Genomic DNA, 23,818 nt, shown 5'->3' on the forward strand with positions numbered 1-23,818 from the left:
TAAAATAATCTACAGTGAAAAGGCAGTTCTTGGAGTTGATACTACTTTGAGATTGGTGATCCTGCCAGCTAATGATTCTGCTGTCTGCCTTCCATTAACTAACCTTTAATCACAGCTATCACAAAGGACAAAACAAATAAATGGCTTTGAGCTTCAAAATCTTTTTACTTTGTCTTTCCTGTGCTCTGGTTCATCAAAGCAGTCTTTTCTCATTAAGAAGGAAGAGGCCCTATAAATAAAATACTAAAAACCTCACAAATGGACTTGACTTGTGTTCCAAAATATTGAGTGCCCCAGAAACATTCAATTATAAAAGCTAAATTAAGAAAATCAAAGTCTTCCACTCTTTCCCTCTTTCTCCTTCCTCCTCCCTCTTTTTCTGTCCCTCTTCCTCCCATCTTTCCTTCTTTCTCTCCCCTTCATTTATCTCATTCTCTTGCTCTCATTCTTTTTCTACTGTGTTCTCTCATTTGTTTTTCTTTTTCTCATTTTTTCTCCCTCCCTCTTTCTGTTATTCTCTATCTTTCATTGTTTGCATTGTAGCTGCCTCTCCTTTATGTGAACACAAAGCAATAAGTCATGTTTCCATGGAAATATTGCAAGTAAGCCTTTAAAGGAAATAAGCCTAATCCATTAGTGAAGTCATACCTAACTCTTCTAAGGATGGTAATTAAGGGAAAGTTTCTACATAGAGACAAGGGCCCAGAACTCTGAAATCTAGGCATCTCTCCCAACCCCAACTTCTATACATCTATATAGAGCATTTTCTTTCATTGGGTCTTCTTTGAGACTTGGGCGTGATTTTATTTAGGGAATAAATGAATTTATGTAGGCTTCTATTATTCTTTGATTACTTTTCTTTTTCTAAAGCTCACAGAATAGTATGTATTTATTTCCAGACCAGAAGGGAAGGTTAGGGTTTCTTGGACATACAAAACCAGGCTTAAGGTGGAAACAAACATGTTTTGGAGTGAGGGAAGAGAAGTCTTGATTCCTGAAAGGACATACAGATAGGAAAAGGTACAGTTTTTTTTTTTTTGTTGTTGTTGTTGTTTGTAAAAAGGGGTTTCTTTAACTCATCCTATGGGAATAAAAATAAAAACTAAATAACTTCAAAAGAAGCATGAGACTCTGGATTGCGGGAAGATAAGTAGTCCACATTTTCCTGGCCTGTAGTGATGGAATGAAGGAAAGGCTTGGTACTGTCTCATCGCTATTGGGAAGGGATTTTATGCCAAGTATAGCAATAGAGAGGAGCAACCTCAGGATAGCTCAAGCTTCATTGAGAGTTCTAAAACTTAGGAGAGATTTCCTCTGTGAACTATAGTGAGCAGCTACTTCCTCCCTTCCACAAATATGTTCTGAGGTTCTAGTCACTGGAAATGCAGTTACGAATACATACAGACACTCCCTGCCCTCCGAGAGTTAATAGTCCTACCAAGAGAGACAGGTGTAAGATTTCAAAAATAGCTAAGATAATGTCAGATGGTAATAAATATGAAGAAGGAGATTAAAAGGGTAGTGATGGCAATATGTTAGAAAGGATACTTAGGATGATTAGAAGTCCTCTTTGAGAAGATAACATTTAAACTGAGACTTATAGGTGAAAAGGATCTATCCACACAAAGAGCCAGAAGAGAAACAGTATTTTAAGATATTGTTTTAAGAGAAAAGGGCAAGTTCAGAAGCCTTAAGATTAGGAAGAGTTTGCCTTTCTTAGGAAACAAGGGAAATTATGAGTGATAGGAAACATTGACAGAAGCCAGATTATGCAGAGTGGGATTTATAGGCCGTGGTAAGGAATTTAGATTTTATCTTGAGTGCAGTGGAAAGCTATTGGAAAAATTTTAAACTGGAATATAATCAATTAGATTATTCTTTAACCAGATTACTATCTGCAGAGTGAACAATGTATTTATTGAAGGACAAGAGTGATGAGAGTGGTAGAAAGGCTACTGCCTTTGTCTAAGGAAGAGATAATGTGGTCTTGGATTAAGATGGTAACAGTGAAGGTGGAGAAGTGGAAATATTTGGTTTATAATTGAAGATAGTCAACAGGGAATGCTGATGGATTAGATATGAGGACAGAGGAAAGGAAAGAATTAAGACTAGTTATATGCTGCTAGTGGGACTTCAAGCTAGCATAACCTTTATGGAAGACAGTATGGAAATATCTCAAAAGTAGACCTAACATTTGATCCAGCAATCTCACTGCTGGGTATTTATCCACAGGGGGAAAGAAAGATTTCATTAAAAAAAGTGTTCTCGAATATTTATAGCAGCACAATTTACAATTGCAAAAATATGGAAACAGTTCAAGTGCCCATCAATATATGAATGGTTTAATAAAATGTGATAAATATCAATATATACCATGGAATACTACTCAGCCTTTAAAAAATGGTATCTTTTGTAACAATCTGGATGGAGCTAGAGACTGTTTGTTCTTCTGTGTTTTTCAACCTTTTTAATCTCACAACACATTGGAACCTACAGGGAACACTTAAAATATGTCAATCAAAAAAAAAAACAGTGAAAAAAGAATATACTTACTGTGCTTTTAACTTCTTTTGAAAATAATTTAATTAATGATCTTTAAAAATTTTCACAGTACATCTAAGATACTCTCGTGGTTGAAAATCACTGTTCTAAGTTAAGTATAGCAAGAGTGGAAAAACAAACACCATACGTACTCAATACTAAATTGGAACTAGTTGATTAACACTTGTGTGCACATAGGGAAATAAAACTCAATAGAAATTAAGTAGGTGGGAGGGTACAGAAGGGGTTGGGTAAATTCACACCTAACTGGTACAATGCTGGTTGAAGGGTACATTTAAGACTTTGACTTGAAATGTACAAAAGCAAGTTGTGTAACCAAAATATATGTGCCCCTATAATATTCTAAAATTAAAAAAAAAGAATTAAGGCTGTTTTCTCTTTCTAGTTTTAGTAACTTGGTAGCTCAAAATGGGCTGTTAAAAGGGTGGTGGTTAGAATTTGCAGGAGTGACGGTGATTTGGAAAAGGGGAAGCCTGCATGAGACTGGCAGAACCCTAGAATTGATAGACTAATAGCAGTCAGTTCAGCAGTTGCTGTGCTGCTAATGAAGACAAGAAGAGAGAAGTAGCCCTTTTGAGTAGACTGAAGGTGGACAGCTGCTCAGCCCATTCCTGTGGTTGGGGAGGCAGTTAACAGAAGTAGAAGAGATCTTCTTTGTCTCAGGAGAGAATGGGAAAACCTGGAGTTCTAGGATTTAGGGTTGGGGCTGGGGTGTTGATGTTCTTATTGCCTTCATTATAATACAGTTATCTCAATTTTAGCCCTTGGACTACTGGGATCTAGAGAAACACCTGGTAAATCTACAGTAGAAAAATTTCTGGAAGTGAAAACCACCCTATAATATTATCATTTATAAAAGAGATTCGATTAGGTAAAGGGATGAGAAATAAGGTGATTTGCAAAGTATTGTTCCTGACCACTCCCCAGGGATATGTGAAGCTTTCTAAGAACTATGCTAAAAAGAGTTTCCATGTAATATGCTGTAAAGATGCATCATGTAAACAAAGTTAAGAGATGTGCTGTTGGTTGCCTTCAAAGAATTATAACTCCAATCTTACTATACTTTTTTTTTCAAAAAAAAAAAAAAAAAGGAAAGAGCATCTTTAGGCTAATCAGTAAACTAATAGCCATCATTTGACTATCTTCTTTGTGAAGACAATAGCTAAAAGCATGAACTCTTGAACTCCTTGGGTTCTAATCTCTGCTCCACAAGTTACTTCCAGCAAGGTCTTTGGGTCAGTTAGTTAAGTTAGTTAGCTTAAGTTTTTGTCATCTATAAAATGAGAATAACAGCACATCAAAACATAAGTTTGTTTAGATGATGAAATGCGTTGATACTTGTAAAGTGCTTAGAACAGTATCCATGTTAGTGTTTGTTAAAGAAGTTAAAATAAATAAGCTTTTGAATAGGAGGCAAATGAAAGAAATGTAAGACTGACCGAGATTACAGGGTCCTTGGGTAGAGTAGGCAGGACCGAGAAAGTAGTCGACTAGGAGTTGAGACACAGGTTTCTACTAGCCAGCATTGATTTTGGAGAAGAACTGTGGTGCTTGTTATGACCTGATTAGTCTCTTCCTGGCTGCAGGACAGGAGCTGATAAAGACCTTTTGAGGCCCAAAGACAGGTGAAGAATCCCTAGATTCTTTAAGTACACTGAACTATTACATATACAAGTAATATAGATAACTCCCTGTTGACATAAGGTATAGTAAAATATTAGTCTTTAAAAACCACTGTTTTTCCAAGGGTAAATATGACTCCCAGTGTGTCCTTTTAAAAACTATTTTCCTCACTAAGATTTCTTTTTCTTTTTGCTATTTTCGAGGGGAGGGATGGCATTACTTCTTTCAGAAGAATGGATAATGTAAAACACGCCTTCCTTTTACAGTTTATCTTTCTTCTGAAGAAGTGAGTCTAAATTCTTCATTGCATAAATATGTATTTTTTCCCTATTAATCGTGACATTTCCTTTTCTTTCCCAGTATGTCCCAGGTACTCCAATTTAAAAGATTTATAATTACACTATTTATATATTAGAGGAACTACCAAGTGGTGCTTTATCAGCATCAAATGGCAGAAGTCAGTACATGTGGATGGACCATGTTAGTAATTATAAGGAGCACACTTATCTCATTCTGTGTATAGAGTACAATGGAATTGAGGCTCTTTTTAGAGTTATAAGACTGTATGGGTTTGGAGAGGTCTCATTCATCTTCTTCCCACTAGACTCAACTCTACCTAAACCTTTCCAGAAAGATGAATATCTTATTTTTAATGGGCCTTTTGGAATTAAAATTTGTAACTTCCTTTTAAGTCATTTCTGTGTTGAGGACTTTCACTGTTCAGACATTTTTTCCTTTTCCTCAAGTAAAATCCCATTACAGAGACAAAAATGTTTCCATCCTAATTTGTGTGCTGAATAGTAATGATACTTTGTTGCACTTCATACAATGGACTGCACTACTGCAAATAAACCTGTACAAGCTAATGTTTTTTTCTGGCCCGGATTCCATACCAGCTAGTTTATACCTGGTTTTACATCTACTTTATGGGGGAAAGATAAAGGACAATACTGGGGAAAAGGTGTGAGAGGCTTGCTTTTTTAAAAAATTAAATCATAGCTGTGTACATTAATGCAAATATGGGGTACAATGTGCTGGTTTTATATACAATTTGAAATACTTTCATCAAACTGGTTAACACCTTTCTTCTTTGGTGCTAGGTTGTGATCACTTGCAGGTTTATCTTTGATAGTGTAAGGTGAGCACTCTTGTTTTTTGGGTCCTTTGGATTGGGGAATGTTATTTCTTGCAATATACAGATTTATATTAAAAATTCTATTCAAACCAAAAAAATGGGAGAGTCAGTTCAGGAGACATCAATTAATGAACTATGAGTCCCTTTTCTTTTTCCCAGTTTTTGTTAGTCTTTTACTTTTGATTTTCTCATTTTTCTAAATTTAGCCCATGAGAAATTTCTGGTAGATGCCTTTCAACTAAGAAGAAACCAATTAAGCTATATCTGTTTAGTAAGTAAAGGGGGTGCTGCAAATAATTTAGTAATTAAAGGAGCTGCTGACTCACCTTGGTCAAGTATGATAGCTCACAGTTAATATTTCTTTAGACAACTTAATTCCAATATTATTAGTTGAAATTTCAATATCAATTGCATGCTCCTGAATGCCCAACGTTAAAACATCTTAACCAGGCTGGGCACAGTGGGCACGGTGGCTAACGCCTGTAATCCTAGCACTCTGGTAGATTGCCTGAGCTCACAGGTTTAATACCAGCCTAAGCAAGAGCAAGACCCTGTCTCTAAAAATAGCCTGGCATTGTGCAGGTGTCTATAGTCCCAGCTACACAAGAGGCTGAGGCAAGAGAATCACTTGAGCCCAAGAGTTTGAGGTTGCTGTGAACTGTGACACTATGGCACTCTACTGAGGGTGACAAAGTGAGACTCTGTCTCCAAAATAAAATAAAATAAAACATCTTAACCCAATGTATTTCTTTTAGGAGATAAAATGTTATCATCTTGTTTACATTAAAGACTTAACGTCCACATCTCTCTCTCTCTCTCTTTTTTTTGAGACAGAATCTCACATTGTTGCCCTCCATAGAGTGATATGGCACCATAGTTCACAGCAACCTCAAACTCCTGGGCTCAAGTGATCTCTGGTCTCAGGCTCCCAATAGCTGGGACTATAGGCACCCACAACAATGACCAGCTATTTTTAGAGATAGGGTCTTGCTCTTGCTCAGACTGGTCTCAAACTCCTGAGATCAAGCAGTCCACTCAGCTCAACCTCCCAAAGTGCTAGGATTACAGGTGTGAGCCACCATTAAAAAGATACTCTAACTTCATCTCAGCAAATACTAATACTAATGCTAATACTTACCAGCAACATGTTCATAAGGAAGAAAATCTTCTTACACATTTTAATTCTGCCAAGAGGGGCACCGTAAAAACATTGTGGACAGAAAACTAAACTTTCATAATGAAGCCATTGTGGCTATTGTGTCAAGACATCATTTTGATAATCCAAATTTTCATCATCCTGACTTTATCTGTCACATCCTATTTTGTTTTCTATTAGCTGCACCCCTTTGAAATATTCACTTAGAGCCAGTGGTGATAGAATCTACACCTGACCTGATATGTTTGCATTGTCAGGTATTGATGGGAGAATATGTTCAACATACTTTGTACAAAGATCTTCATATAAGCTCAGTCTTTATATGGAATATATTCTTTATGTGACTATATACATGAATGTAGTAGCATGTTTCAGTTATAGAGTCATCATTCTCAAGCAATTTATCTACATTTTTGTGGTGTATTGCTCAGAAGTAGGGTTTATACTGAAATGTATCTTGGATGAAGGCTCTGCTAAAATAATTCATGTTTATATTTCTCCAATTCTATTACATATGATTTTGTGGGACATGTCCTTTAATACTTCTTGTAAATGTTGTGTATAGGCTTTACAAGGTGCCCATCTTCTATCTATATACACAAACAGCAAGGATTAAGTATTGTGATTCATCCAAATAATTGAGCACAAGCCAAAAGTTCCAGTGGTGTTGACAGTAAGACTACTGCCTGTGATTTGAGAGAAATAGGGGTCTTAGATGAAATGCACTCATGACCTGGACCTAAAGAAGATTCAATGTCAAGGTGTTAGTTTTTGATGTCCTTAGAGAATTATGGATTATCCTAGTGTGTTTGCTTCTCTCTTTTACATTGTCCGCATTTGAGATTTCTCACTATTGTTTAGCTTAGGAACAGCTTTCATATTCATGAAACATTTTTTTGAGCAAATGCTTAAATTTCTCACTGTTGTTTAGCCTGGGAACAGCTTTCATATTCATCAAACATTTTTTGAGCAAATGCTTAAGTGCAAACTTAAAGAGGTAATAAGTTTGTTTAAAAAAGATAAAAAAACAACAAAAATCAGATGGAGACCACATCTTTTACTTTCCACCTGGATACTTAAGAAACCTGTTTCTGAGGTTGGGGATTTTGATTATATCTGACTCCTGCTTCCACCCAAGTATTTATGTATTGTCTGATCTATTTATCCTTTAATGCATTTTGATCTTTAAAGTTACTTCAAGTCATTAAGTATTTGCATTAATTAAATAGGATTTATTACTCAGTAACACTGTGGGTTTCTTAAGGTTTCTTTCCCATGTTTGTTCTAAGGAAATCAATGACTTTATTTTTTTAAACCAACATTGTGGTAACTCATTCCAAATGGACCAATGTCACTTTTCTGTGAAGTAGGAATGAATAAGATCATCTGTAGATTAGCCAGAAGGAAAATGGCTTTGTGTTTTACCTTTGTAGTAGCCTCTTGAAGGGGATTTAATTTGATACTGTTATCTGTAAGAAATAGAGCAAAGCATGATGAAGCATGTACGTTCAGATGTGTAGCTTACAGCTATCCTGAAAGCAGAAAGCGCTAATGTTTTACTTTAAAAAAAAAATCTGGAAGAGAGCCTCAAATAATTCAGGGGAAGAAAAATGATGCCGAAGTGAAGTCACATGACTCAGTGGATAATTCCAGTGAAACCCAGGAAGAACCGCATTAGTGATAGTCTGTAAGTATACACAGTGCTTTACAATAGGTCGATTGCACCAAACAAAAGAGAAAATCCTTTCTCTGAGGAGCTTATATTCTGAACATACAAGTTGGTGCAGTACAATATGGAATTAAACCATAAGTGAGCCCCACGGTGGGTGGTCCTCATAGCTGAAATGCTTCAAAAACAAGTGCCTTCTTGGAAAGGTGGAGGCTGTAGAGGGAGTGGCCCAGGTGTACAAGGAAGAGGAAAGCTGTTCTTTTGGGGCTGGAGAGTGGTGATAAGGAAGGCAGGGTTGGGTAGTGTGTCTGAAAAGAGGCTTGGCTCAACATAAAAATGGGTGAAGAGATTAGACTGACATAGGCATGGTAGAGCTTGGTGATTTAGGTAGCAAGGGAAAATGCTAGCAGGGGAGGACTGAGAGAGAGGAGCAAAGCAACATACCTTAATATTCTGTATTATAGCAAATACCACACCTTTAAACACCCAGATCTGGAGAATGCTGCTTGCTTCTTGCCAGTGCAAATGACTTCTATAACAGAGGAAAGAATAGTCCAGTATGGTTGTAACAATGCAGTAAGATTCTGCATGTGAAAGGGCTTTGTATTTTATATAAGAAACAAAGCAAAGCTTTCCAAATATATGTAGTCATCATATTTTGCTTAGCTTTGACTTTATTTAATTAATGGTTGGTAAAATATTTTAAGACAAAAGGTTAGCACTAGAGCTTTCCATTTCATAGATGTTATTAGGAACAGATTTGATATTATAAATGCTTTATTTGTTTCCATTATAGCTCATTACAACTTATCATAAATGTTCCCCCAAAAGAGCTCTCTTTTTTCCTCACAATTGAACTAATACTAATCTTCACACCACTGAGGATCCTCATTCTTATCCTAATTCCTGCCCCTTCTCTTGCTACCCATCCTCTTTTCTACTTGTATTCATATGACCATATATTTCCGTTGGTCTCATAATATCATTTTATACTTTGCCTCATTCTCATTTTTTGTTATTCTTTTTTTTTTTATTGTTGGGGATTCATTGAGGGTACAATAAGCCAGGTTACACTGATTGCAATTGTTAGGTAAAGTCCCTCTTGCAATCATGTCTTGCCCCCATAGAATGTGACACACACCAAGGCCCCACCCCCCTCCCTCCGTCCTTCTTTCTGCTTTCCCCCCCATAGCCTTAATTGTCATTAATTGTCCTCATATCAAAATTGAGTACATAGGATTCATGCTTCTCCATTCTTGTGATGCTTTACTAAGAATAATGTCTTCCACTTCTAACAAGGATGTGAGTTGATTTACCAAGAAATACATGCAATAATAGGATTAATAAATGGAAAGAGGAATCGGTATGAAGGAAAAATAAATGTAAGAAACAAAATGAGGCCAGGGTAAGGTTATTCCACCAAACGGGCAACATTGAGGATTTATGGTTGTGCCCTAAATTTGGCTCTTAGCTTCGTAGCAGACAGATCAAATAAGGAGCAGTTAATTACAATATTTGCAGGTGTTCATAAAGTAAAAATGAACCAATTTCACAAAGAAACACAATTTTTCTTGAGACTTGTGACAAATCTCTCCCATAGATTTTTAAAAATGCCAGATTCGTGAGTTTGGATTTTATCCATAGGGCACTGGGAAGCCAGTGGAAGCTTTAGGTCCACGGGATGGCATACAAAAAGCTGAATTTAGAACAGTTATAGGAAAGCGCAAATGGATGGAGGAAAACTAGATGTTGGAACCAGTCAGAGATGAGGCTCTCAAGATCTGGGCAAGAATATATCAGAAGAGGCTGGGCACCTATAGTGCTGTGGTTATGACACTGACCACATACACTGGGGCTAGCGGATTTGAACCCGGCCCAGGTCTGCTAAAACAACAATGACAACTACAACAGCAACAACGAAATAGCTGGGCATTGGGTGGGTACCTGTAGTCCCAGCTACTTGGGAGGTTGAGGTAAGAGAATCGTTTAAGCCCAGGAGTTTGAGGTTGCTGTGAGCTGTGACACCACAGCACTCTACTGAGGTTGACATAGTGAGACTCTGTCTCAAAAAAAAAAGAATCTTTCTGAAGAAACAGCAAATGTGAAGGAAAGCTATAAGAGAGGTTAAAAATACATACAAGATCACTGCTTAGATATAAATGGAGAGAGAAGGATCAAGGATGCCTGTAGGGTTTAGGTATAGCAAGAATGATGGTATAATAATCCCTTGAAAATAAAAGAGGAGAGATGTGTTAAAGCAGAAAGCCCAGAAGGTGATGAAAAAGCAGAGATAACTACTATGGGTTCTTAAAGTCATATTTTTGGAGCAAGCAGAACAAGGAAATTAGGGAGTTACCATTTATTTAGCACTTTGTGTTTTATGAAGTGCTTTTACTTATTGTATCTTATTTTGTTTCACAACAATCCTGTGAGGAATTTAGTACTATCCACATATTGCAGATAAAAAATCTGGGGTTAAATCATTAACTGATGTACCTGAAGCAGTGTTTTTCAACCTTTATTATCTCACGGCACACTTGAACCTATAGTTAAACTTCTGTGGCAAACTTTTATTATGTTGATCAAAAAAAGAGTAAAATATAGAATATTTTTACTGTGCTTTGAAATTCTTTTGAAAATAATTTAGTTAATGATCTTTAAAAATTTTCCCAGCACACCTAAGATCCCCTCATGGCACACCAGTGTGCTGCAGCACAGCAGTTGAAACCACTAATCTAAAGCCATATAACTAGTAAGTGCCTTGTTTTTTCCTCCACTATATCACACTGCCTCAAGAAGGCCACCTGCTTGGAGCTGTTGGTATACTATTTGTAGATGACAGCATCAGAACAAAGTTAGAGTTTTGTCATCATTATGAACATCAATTTCTTTGCTTTGCTTTATACAGTTTTCTACTGGGGACATTTGATATGAATAAGACTATTTGCCCCTTCACTAAATGTCCCCAGGCTGCTGTGGTTTTAAAATTTCATGTCTTTTTATTGTTCTTTAATCTCTTCCACTGCTTTTCAGCTGTTACTACTTGATGTATCTGGCAGCTCCCTTCTTCCTAATTAGTTATGTCCCTGGAAACCAGACAAATATGCTTGTTACTTTTATTTCCATTCTTTTTTTTTTTTTTAAGTTTTATTTCTTTTATTTCTGATTAATATGAGAATACCCAGCTACAACTTAACAATAGGGGAAAGTGGGAAAGGGGGGGGTGGGTAGAGGGAGGGGAATAGGTGGGATCACACCTGTGCTTGTTACTTTTAGATGAGAGTCCCCTTATGAGAACCCTAACCCTATCCCTAATATTATGTTATATTTTATTGATAAGGAACATAAGTCTTACTGCTTGATCATTCATAGAATACATATTTATGGCTGTCCTCCAGGTTCCTGGCTAACTCTGGATAGTTGAAGGTATTGGATACATTATGTAGAAAGGTGACGTGTCAGTATATATATTTAGCATGTAATCTTGACTTTTACTTTATAAAAACAGTTGCTATTAATGGTGACAGGAATGCTTTCACTCCTATTGGTTGTGAATTTTTGGTGAATAGTAGTCTAGTTGCCAAAGGTTTGAAGTGACTTCCCAATCTCCTTTATTCTAAAATGACTAGGGACTGCTCTTCTCAGTCCCTAATCCTCTCTGCTGGAAAAGTTACAGACATTTCCTTTTGTGTTCAGTAAGTCGTCTTTTCCAAAGCAGTCACAGAAACTTCTAAGCAACCCTCCCTTCATTCACTTGCTGTTCCCTTTTTCCCTCTGTGAGGAAGGCTTTTCATAAAGATTTATTGACTATCCACAGGGGCATTCCTATAGGAAGTACTGCACTACTCAGTGTGAAATCTTTGTCTCCAGCTGGCTGAATAAAGCATTTTGTGACACTTGGTACAGCATGTGCATAATTCAGATGTGTAGTCTGTGGACAGCCCAGGCATCATGAGCATCTAGCCTGTGTCCAGACAGAAATGGTGATTTTTCACTCATCTACTTTTCAATTTATTTTTAATATGAAGGACAATTAGTGACTAATCAATACATTTATTATGCTACCTCAACTGGATAAAAATGAGAGAGGAGGAACAGGAAGTGTGATTTCCCTTCACACTCTGTTGAAGTATGAAATTAATAAAAGTTGGTGTCATTAGAACTTAGCAAGGTCCATAACTAAAACTGCTGGCTTTCCAAATGTTCCAAGGAAAGATTGTTTTCTTTGTAATAATGAGAAAGAAAAGTGCTTATTTCTTTGCACAGATAGTTTATACAAAGGAACTACCTTTACTTTAGTTAGAAACAACATGTCACTTTATGCTGGGGAAAAATGGGAATGATTTTGGATTAGCTATGGTTTCTGAAAAAATATAGCAGTGATACTATCATCTTATGGGTATGGGAGAAAGTTTCTGGTTTGATGCTTTTTGGAACACGTAATTGAAGATAAGATTTACAAAGATGATTGGTAAGACACAACTCCCTATGCCCTTGCACAAATGCATTTAAGACATGAAAGTATTTTCTTAAAATAGATGGTAAGACATCTGGGTTGTAAAGGGAGTGAGGGGGATTTCCTAGAAGATCTTTGGCTTCTAGGTTTTCTGTTTTACATATGACTGTGTCAGTATATCCGTTTTAGACTGACCTTTGAGAAGGAGAGAAATTTGCTCTTTCATGCTTTTGTATCTTAGTGTCCATTACAGGAACATATATTTGGTGGGCATTCAAATGCCTCTGATGCAATGTTTATTGGTGGATTAAAAATGTTTTCTGAAGGGAACACATGGCATGTTCTCTAGACATAATCAGATTTATCAGTTCAAAAATGTGGCAATGCAACTAAAGTATCCAGATTGAATGGTAAGCTATGAATTATGTCTGTATAGTGCTGCAACTTCTCTCTTATGGGACCTCAACTTTGGGAGTATAGTGAAAGTAAATTATTAAGCATTTAAATAGTCTCTCTGAATAAAAACAATCAGTAGCTTGATATGTTTGGACCTAGCACTAGAGATGCTTCACTCATTATAGTGCTTGTGAGCACTGAGGCTAGCCCCTAATATTTGAGGAACATTGTGCAAATCCAGAGCAGTGTGCTTTGGAGTTTTCTGTCTGATGTGTCAGTTAGCTTTAATGCCCTGTGGCTACAGAGGATATTATGATGGGTGAGTATGAAGGGTAAGATTTAAAATAAACTGAAGCAATTTGAGGCTTTTGACTTTAATTGCATTTTACCTGTCAGCTCATTGAACTTTCCTTTAAAAACTAACATTGACCTAACATAGTCTACGCAGTGACTATGCTATAATAAATCTTGATTAAGTATCAGTAAATATAATGGGGATAAGAGATGAGCTAGCCAGAAAGGGAGAGGTGGGCAGAAGGGAAATTTTTGAGCTAAGAGGGGATAATGAGGTTAGACCTAAAAGAAAGTTTATATACCTCTTCACTCTTCCTCTCAGCTACTATTTTGGGGTAGCACTGAATCTTGCTCTTAGGTCTCTTATTCTTCTTTGTCTTAGCTTTCTTCCACCACTACCACTCCTATTCATTTCTTATTCTTGAGTCCCTCTGTCCTACTGGAAATTCCCTATTAGGGTACTATATATATTAAGAGAAAGACAACAAGGAAAAGTATTATTTGTTTTTATTGTATTTTTGAAAAATACTTCCTACATTTTTTTCTTATGCCTTTTTTAAATGATGCTACCCAAATAAAACCTTTATCAGATATCTCCTCTCCTATATTTATTTATTTATTTATTTATTTTCCAAAGTCTCAAACAATAGACAAATAATATTTATAAATAAAAAATAGAAGATAATTTCAAAAAACAGATTATGCCAAATCTTATAGACAATAGAAAAAGAAGAAATACTTCAAATTCATACTTTATCTGGTTACCTGATAATAAAATAGAAAAAAATATATTATTATAAAGGGAAATTACAAACATATTTCACTTATAAATGAGGATGCAATATCCTAAACAACAACTTAACAAGTTGAATTAAAAATTATTGTTCAGGGCAGCGCCTGTGGCTCAAAGGAGTAGGGCGCCAGTCCCATATATCGGAGGTGGCGGGTTCAAACCTGGCCCTGGCCAAAAACTGCAAAAAAAAAAAAAAAAAGATTATTGTTCAAATAATGTACTTTGGTCTAAATTAAATCCAATTTATGTGAGAATTAGTCACTATTTTCTTTTCTCTTTTTCTTTCCCCACCTCCTCCCTCCTTCTCTCTCTGTCTGTCCTATATTTTTATAAAGGAATTATGTTATAAATTACCAGAGCTGAGATCATTTTGTTTATCCAAGGAAAAATATTCTCTGGATGGCATTTCAATCAATCTGACACCTTGTCATTTAGGATGGCATCCCAGGGTATTTATAATCTTCTTAATGGTTAGCATGAAATTCTCTAACAAAAATTAATTTGAAGTCACTATTACTTAAAATGATATGGAGAAGATCCTCAAATCAAATTGTCATAGGCATGGAACTGCCTAAAAATTGGAAAGTAGTGCTTTGGAACAATGGTTCTTAAACTATTTCATTTTTTAAGGAAATAATATTCTGTAAACACCCCACCCTATGAAAAGGAACAATAATTTTTATCATCAAACAGCCAAAATTCTGGTCTCCCCTACCTGCCACCCTTCTCAAAAAACAAACAAACAAACATTTAAGGATTGTGGGAGAATGTAACAACAGTGGCCTAGATAAGAAGAGAGCTGGTTTACACATTCATTATTCATTCATTTTCATGTATTAATTCAACAAATGTATACTGAGAGCCTACTGTATTCCAGAGTTATTTTATTTAGATTCGATCTATCTTTGTTACATAAAATATAATGTTCTCTAGTTTGAAAACGCCCATTCTCTAGTGGTTAGTAACCCAGTTGAATTTTAGTAATTCTCAGTTCCACATGCCTTTGGTAGGCAATAATTTGGTATTATGTAGTTCGGATCACTATGTGGTATGGTACTTTTATGCTCGGTGATGTTTCTCTAGTATGTAGCATCTTATCCATCATTCATAACCATCATTTGTTTGTTGAATTGTAGTTCTTTGCAATGTGTTGATTTTTATGCATTCTTTTTGAACTTTTTATTTTAAAACATTTTAAAAGAAACTTTTATTTTTAAAAATTCACAAGAATTTTCAAAAATAGTACAGAGAGGTCTTATATACGCTTCACTCAATTTACCCCACTGGTTACATTTTATATAACTTGAGTGCAATATAGGAACCAGGAAACTGATATTGGTACAATGTGTGTACAGCTAGGCCCCAAATTACAAATATCCAACTGACCTACAATTTGTACTTATGAATGGAGGCTATTACTGGGAATAGGTAAATGTACCTGTTCCAACTTACACACAATTTCAACTTAAGAACAAACCTACAGAACCAATCTTGTTCATAATCTAGGGACTACCTGTATATAGTTCTATGCCATTTTTATCATGTGACTGATTTACTTATTGACTGGTTATAAATACAGAGCTATTCTATTACCACAAAGACCTCCCTCTTCCTACCTACCCCATTAGAGCCAAAGAACCGCTTCCCATCCTTCAACATCTCTAACCCTGGCAACCACAAATCTGTTTTCCATCTCTAAAATGTTTTCATTCCTGGAATATTAAATAAAAGGAATCATGTAGTATGGGACCTTTGGAGATATTGGCTTGAGATCTCTCTACATTGCCTATATCAATTGTTTGCCTATTTTATTGTCCTATTTCCACGTTCATTGATTCTTTCCTCTGTTAGCTCTGTTCTATTGAGCTCATCAATTGAGTTTTCAATTTGGCAATTGTATTTTTAAAGTTCTAAAATTTCCATTTGGTTCTTTTTCATATCTTCTTTTTCTTTGCTGAAATTTTTTTTATTTGTTTTGATTATGTTCACAATTGCTCCTTGAAGAATTTTATGAGGCTTACTTAAAATGATGTCCGATAATTATAATCCACGTCATCTTAGTTGGTGTCTGATGATTGTCTTTTATCTCTAAGGTTGAAGTGTTCCTAGTTCTTGGTATAATGAATTATTTTCAGTTGAATCCTGGAAATTTGGGGTATTATGCTAATGCTTTGTATCTTATTTAAATATTTCGTTTAAGCAGGCCTCCTCTGACATTTCTCCTGAAGGGGTAGGGGACACTGCCAGGTTTCCACTACGTGGGGTAGATATCTAAGTTTCGCAGTCAACGTTCCTTGACATTCTGATCAGACAGAGGATGCTATGCTACTGCTAGGTGGTGGAGGTGGGAGCACTTCCTTACTATTGGGTGGGGGTGGAAGTACTGGCACCCCAAATGGTCCCTACTGACATCTGTTTGTCAAGGCCTCATTACTGTCAGAAGAGGATGAAAGTTTGAACCTCACACTCAGTCTTCTCTGTTACTAACCCAATGAAAGGTGGTAGATTTGCCCCTTTACAGCTGGGTGATAGTGAAGCCTAGCTTGGCTTTTTGCTAAAGGTGACGGGGTAGGGCTACGGTTTTATCTATGGTGTTTGGTGGAGTAGGGAAATGATTACCTACAAGTTGTATATCTTGTTAGGCTGCCATTTTCTTGGTTCTTTGGCTAAAAATACCCACATTTTCTTGGGCTTGATGTTAAATGATTAGAAAGCCTTGAACGTAATTAACATAATTGCTAATAACATTGTATTAATTATATCATATTTTTCTTAGTCTTTAAAATCCTTCGTAGGACTGCCTTTGAAGTATCCCACAGGTTCTGATAATTCATGTCTTCATTATGGTTTTGTTCCAAAAACTTGGCAATTTCCTTCTTAATCTCATCTGTGACCCAGCTATCATTCAGCATAAGGTTATTTAGTTTCCATGTCCTTGTATGAGTATGTAGATACCTGTTATTGGTGAGTTCAACTTTTATTGCGTGATGATCTGAGAAAATACAAGGAATAATTTCTACACTTTTAAATTTTCTGAGGTTAGACTTGTGACCTAAGATGTGATCAATTTTGAAGGATGTTCTATGGGCTGATGAGAAGAATCTGTATTCAGTTTTGTTATGATAAAATGTTCTATAGATGTTTGTTAAATTCAATTGTTCTATGGTAAAGTTTAAGTCCAAAATTTCTTTGCTTAGTTTCTTATTAGAAGATCTATCCAACACTGCCAAAAGGGTGTTAAATCTCCAGCTATTATGGTACTGGAAGATATTAAATTTCTCATGTCTGTTATGGTCTCCCTCATAAATTGAGGAGCATTCTGGATGGGCACATAAATATTAATAATTAACATCTCATCATGTTGAGTGTTACCCATAACAAATATGAAGTGACCATCCTTGTCTTTCCTTACTTTTGTTGGTTTAAAGCCTGTAGTGATCAAAACAGCATGGTATTGCCATAAAAATAGACAGGTGAATGTATGGAAAAGAATTGAGAACCAAGAGATGAACCCAGACACTTATTGTCATTTGATCTTTGATAAGCCCACCAAAATATAAATTGGGGGAAAGATTCCCTAATTTAACAAATGGTGCTGGGAGAATTTGCTGGCGACTTATTAGAAGACTAAAACTGGACCCACACCTTTCACTTTTAACAAAAATTGACTCTCACTTGATAAAAGATTTAAACTTAAGACATGAAACTATAAAGATTCTTGGAGAGAGTGCAGGAGAAACACTTGAAGAAATTGGCTTGGAGAATACTTTATGAGGAAGACCCCCACGGGCAATTGAAGCAACACGAAAAATACATTACTGGAATCTGATCAAACTAAAAAGCTTCTTCATAGCCAAGTAAAGCAAGCAGGCAGCCCTCAGAATGGGAGAGGATATTTGCAGGTTATGCTTGTGACAAACGTTTGATAACCAGAATCCACAGAGAACTCAAATTTATTAATAAGAAAAGAACAACTAATCCCATTTCATTGTGGGCAAGGGACTTAAAAAGAAGCTTCTCTGAAGAAGATAGGTGCATGGCCTACAGACACATGAAAAAATGCTCATCATCTTTAATCATCAGAGAAATGCAAATCAAAACCACTTTGAGATATCATCTATCTGTATTAAGAGTGGCTCACATAAGAAAATCCCCTAACTACAGATGTTGGTGTGCATGTGGAGAAATGGGAACACTTCTGCACTGCTGGTGGGAGTACAAGCTAATACGTCCCTTTTGAAAAGAAGTATGGAGAATACTCGGGATCTAAAAGTAGACCTGCGGTTTCACCCTACAATTCCTCTACTAGGTGTATATCCAAAAAAACAAAAATCACTTGGCAACAAAGATATTTGCACCAGATTGATCATTGCAGCTCAATTCATAATTGCCAAGTCTTGGAAGAAGCTGAAGTGCCCATCCATCCATGAATGGATTAATAAATTGTAGTATATGTATACCATGGAATATTAGGTAGCCTTAAAAAAAGATGGAGACTTTACCTCTTTTACGTTTACATTGATGGAGCTGGAAAATATCCTACTTAGTAAAGTATCTCAAGAATGGAAGAAAAAATATCCAATGTACTCAGTACTATTATGAAACCAATTTACAATCACTCACAATTTTTTGTTTTTAGTGGTTATCTGCGTTTTTATTAATTATCGGCTTTTTTTGCTATTTATTGAATTGATGACCTGAGGTATTTTCTGTTTATTTTCTGCCTGTCCTCCCACCTCCATCCCCCCATTCCCCAGATTATAGCTGAATCCTGATTTCTAACTCTTCTGCTGGTTACCTTGTTCAATGAACAGCAAAGTTGAATGCTATGATTGGATTTTCTCATTGGTGTCCCCAGAGTCTTGATCTTTGTGCCAATGTTCAAACAGATCCCTTTCTCAAATTGCTGGCAACTCTTTAAAACTATAACACATCTGAGGTTGTTCATATTTCTCTGAATCGCGAGTTTTCTGTAGAGTTTGGAATGTCTGTTTTTCCCCCATAGTTTCCTTTTGTCATTGTTTCTTCTCTTGGGATGAAAAAACGTTTGTCTTCCAGATCATGTTACTAATTTCTTCCAGCTTTGTATTCAGTCCATCTATTGCTTAGATTTCATTCCATTCAGGTGAAAGCCGATTTGTTTCTGTTCAAATTTGAAAGATGTGCTTACTATCTGGATGATCCTTGTAATTTCTTTCCTGAAGTTTCTAGTTACCTTTACCTTTTTGTTAATGTATACTGTGCCCACTGTCCTTTCCTAAAGTCTGCGCTGTTTTTTCTTTTATGGATGCAAGAACTTCTCATACATTGCTGAGGAGTTTTCAAATTGTTAAGTTCTTTTCCGTTCTTTGAACTATTTCCTTGGGTGCCAACTTTTCATTTTATCTTCAGCTTTTTGGTTATTCTGCATTCTTTCTGCAACTGCTGGGTTTTTTTTTAGCAGCCTATTCATATTAGCAGATGGGGCAGTGGAAAGACTGGCAGGTTATGCAAGTGCAAGCAGAGGTGGTCGGTTGCTTTGCTCTCGAGTGGGTGAGCTAGAGTGGGTCAGCCATTCTTCCAGGGGGGTCCCCAGATGCCAAAAAGTTATTTGCTCTAAACATGTACCTGCAGGCAGATGTTGAGTATCACCAAGGCCACAATGTAGAAGTAGGGGAAGTTGGTCCACGGTCGCCAGGCCAGGTCAAAGAAGGTGAGAAGCTTGTGCATCAGCCTGTTGCAGAAGGCTCTGTAGGAGCCTTTGGGATGGGTGTGAAAGCAGCGTCGCCAGGGTAGACAAAGCCATCATTGCAACGGGCCTTCTGTTGCCTCCCATAACAGTGCTCTGAGCCCTCTAGCAAGCTCCGCCGACCCACCAGCCGTGGAACAGAGGGGAAAGACCCCAGGGAATATAGACAGGAGGCCACCTGGAGACCTCAGATCTCAGCTGGGCTGCAAGGCAGATGCCCTCATTCCCAGGAAGTCACACCTTTTTTTTTTATTATTAAATCATAGCCGTGTACATTAATGCAATCACGGGATACAGTGTGCTGGTTTTATATACAATTTGAAATGTTTTCATCAAACTGGTTAACATAGCCTTCATGGCATTTTCTTAGTTATTGCCTTTAGACATTTATATTCTACACCCAATAAATTTCACATGTACCCTTGTAAAATGCACTGTAGGTGTGGTCCCACCAATTACCCTCCTTCAACACCTCCTCTACCCTACCCTCCCTTTCCCCTTTCTCCTTCTTCTTGGGCTATAACTGGGTTATAGTTTTCATAAGAAAGCTATAAATTGGTTTCATAGTAGGACTGAGTACATTGGATACTTTTTCTTCCATTCTTGAGATACTTTACTAAGAAGAATATGTTCCAGCTCCATCCATGTAAACATGTAAGAGGTAGTTTCCATCTTTCTTTAAGGCTGCATAGTATTAGATGGTGCACATATACCACAATTTATTAATCCATTAGTGGATCGATGGGCACTTGGGCTTGTTCCATGACCCAGCAATTATGAATTGGGCTGCAATAAACATTGTGGTACAAATATCTTTGTTATAATGTGATTTTTGGTCTTCTGAATATATACCTAGTGGTGGAATTGTAGAATCAAATGGCAGGTCTACTTTTAGATCCCTAAGTGTTCTCCAAACATCTTTCCAAAAGGAACATATTAGTTTGCATTCCCACCAGCAGTGTAGAAGTGTTCCCTTTTCTCCACATCCACGCCAACATCTCTGGTTTTGGGATTTGTGATGTGGGCTAATCTCACTGGGGTTAGATGATATCTCAAAGTGCTTTTGATTTGCATTTCTCTGATGATTAAGGATGATGAACATTTTTTCATGTGTCTGTAGACCGTGTGCCTGTCTTCTTCAGAGAAGTTTCTCTTCAAGTCCCTTCCCCACCCTGAGATGGGATCACTTGTTCTTTTCTTGCTTATGTGTTTGAGTTCTCTGTGGATTCTGGTTATTAAACCTTTGTCAGAGACATAACCTGCAAATACCTTCTCCCATTCTAAGGGCTGTCTGCTTGCTTTACTTACTGCATTCTTGGCTGTGCAGAAGCTCTTTAGTTTGATCGGATCCCAGTAGTGTATTTTTGATGCTGCTTCAATTGCCCAGGGGATCCTCCTCATAAAATATTCACCCAGGCTGATTTCTTCAAGAGTTTTCCCTGCACTTTCTTCTAGTATTTTTATAGTTTCATGTCTTAAGTTTAAATCTTTAATCCAGTGAGAGTCTACCTTAGTTAATGGTGAGAAATGTGGGTTCACTTTCAGTCTTCTACAGGTCACCAGCCAGTTCACCCAGCACCATTTCTTAAATAGGGAATCTTTTCCCCCACTGAATGTTTTTAATTGGCTTATCAAAGATCAAATAACAGTAAGTAGCTGGATTCATCTCTTGGTTCTCTATTCTGTTCCATACATCTACCTCTCTGTTTTCGTGCCAGTACCATACTGTTTTGATCTCTATCGATTTATAGTATAGTCTGAGGTCTGGTAGCGTAATTCCTCCTGCTTACTTTATATTTCTGAGTACTTTATTGGTTATTAAAGTTTTTTTCTGATTTCATATAAAACAAAGTGTTATTCTTTTGAGATCTTTAAAGTATGACAGTGGAGCTTTAATAGGGATTGTATTAAAATTGTATATTTCTTTGGGTACTAGGGACATTTTAACAATGTTGATTCTTCCCAGCCTTGAGCATGGTATGTTTCTCCATTTGTTAAAATCTTTAGCTATTTCTTTTCTTGGAGTTTCATAGTTCTCTTTATAGAAATCTTTCACGTCCTTCGTTAGGTAACCTCCCAAATATTTCATCTTCTTTTGCACTACTGTGAATGGAATAGAGGCTTTGACTGTTTTTTTCAGCTTGATTATTGTTGGTATATATAAAGGCTACTGATTTATGAATGTTGATTTTGTAACCTGAGACGCTGCTGTATTCCTTGATCACTTCTAAGAGTTTTGTAGTAGAACCCCTGGTGTTTTCCAGATATACAATCATATCATCTGTGAAGAGTAAAAGTTTGATCTCCTTTGACCCTATATGCATACCCTTGATTGCCTTTTGTTGCCTAATTGTGATGGCTAAGGCTTCCATTACAATGTTGAAAAGCAGTGGAGACAATGGGCGACCTTGTCTGGTTCCTGATCTGAGTGGAAATGATTTCAATGTAACTCCATTCAATATGATCTTGGCTGTCGGTTTGCTGTAGATGGCCTCTATCAGTTTAAGAAATGTCCCTACTATACCAATTTTCTTAAGTGTTCTGATCATGAAAGGATGCTAGATATTATCAAAAGCTTTTTCTGCAACAATTGAGAGAATCATACAGTCCTGGATTTTATTTTGTTTATGTGAAGAATGACATTTATAGATTTACGTATATTGAAGCAGTTTTGAGACCCTGGGATAAAACCCACTTCCTTATGGTGTATAATTTGTTTGAGGTATTGCTGGATTCTGTTTGCTAGGATCTTCTTGAATATTATTGCATCAATATTCATTAGTGATATTGGTGTATAATTTACTTTTCTTGTTGAGTTTTTTCCTGGTTTTGGGATCAAAGTAATGTTTGCTTCATAGAATGTGTTGGGTAGTATTCCTTCTTTTCCTATATTTTGGAAAAGGTTGTATAATATATGTACATGTTCTTCTTTAAAGGTTAGGTAAAATTCTGATGTGAAGCCTTCTGGTCCTGGACTTTTCTTTTTAGGGAGATTTTGTGTAGTTGATGCTATTTCAGAACTTAATATAGGCCTGTTCAACATTTCCACTTTATTCTGGCTAAGTCATGGAAGGTGGCGTGCTTCCATTTATTGGTCAATTTCCTTCATATTTTCATATTTCTGTGAATAAAGTTTTTTGTAATATTCATTAAGGATTTTTTGAATTTCTGAGGGGTCTGTTGTTATTCACCTTTACCATTTCTGACTGATGAAACTAGAGATATTACTCTTTTTTTCCTACTTAGGTTAGCCAAAGGTTTGTCTATTTTATTCACCTTTTCAAAAAACCAAGTTTTTGATTTATTGATCTGTTGTATAATCCTTTTGTTTTCAATTTCATTTAATTCTGTTCTAATTTTGGTTATTTCTTTCCTTCTGCTGGGTTTAGAATTGGAATGTTCTTCCTTTTCAAGTTGCTTGAGATATCCCATTAATTTATTAATTTCCTCTCTTTTTGTTTTCTTGAGTTAGGCTTGCAGTGCTATAAATTTCCCTCTTAGGACTGCCTTTGTGGGATCCCAGAGGTTCTAATAATTCATGTCTTCATTATCATTTTATTCCAAAAATTTGATAATTTCCTTTTTAATGTCATCTATGAACCAGCTATCATTCAGCCTAAGGTTATTGAGCTTACATGTTTTTGTATGAGTATGCATATTCCTGTTGTTACTGAGTTCAACTTTTATTCCATGGTGGTCCGAGAGGATCCAAGTATAATTTCCATTCTTTTAAGTTTACTGAGGTTAGACTTATTACTTAAGATGTGATCCATTTTGGAATATGTTTCATGGACTGATGAGAAGAATGTGTATTCAGTTTTGTTAGGGTGAAACGTTCTGTAGAATTCTGTTATATCCAAATGTTGAATGGTTCCGTTTAAGTCTAAACTTTCTTTGCTTAGCTTCTTTTTGGAGGATCTATCCAACACTGCCAAAGGAGTGTTAAAATTAACAATTATGGAACTGCAGGAAGTCAAGTTGCTCATGTCTGTTAGAGTCTCTCTTA

General features: G+C 36.4%; 1 protein-coding gene and 1 pseudogene across 2 annotated transcripts in view; both read left to right on the forward strand.

Moving 5' to 3' along the window:
- Window positions 1-23,818, forward strand: part of EDA (ectodysplasin A) — a 554,900-nt gene that overhangs the window by 182,847 nt on the left and 348,235 nt on the right. The gene's annotated exons all lie outside the window — the stretch shown is intronic.
- LOC128577919 (tubulin-specific chaperone A-like) overlaps window positions 19,686-23,818 on the forward strand; it is a 128,680-nt pseudogene continuing 124,547 nt past the window's right edge.

This window comes from Nycticebus coucang, chromosome X (assembly GCF_027406575.1).
Source record: "Nycticebus coucang isolate mNycCou1 chromosome X, mNycCou1.pri, whole genome shotgun sequence".
Taxonomy (NCBI): Eukaryota; Metazoa; Chordata; class Mammalia; order Primates; family Lorisidae; genus Nycticebus; species Nycticebus coucang.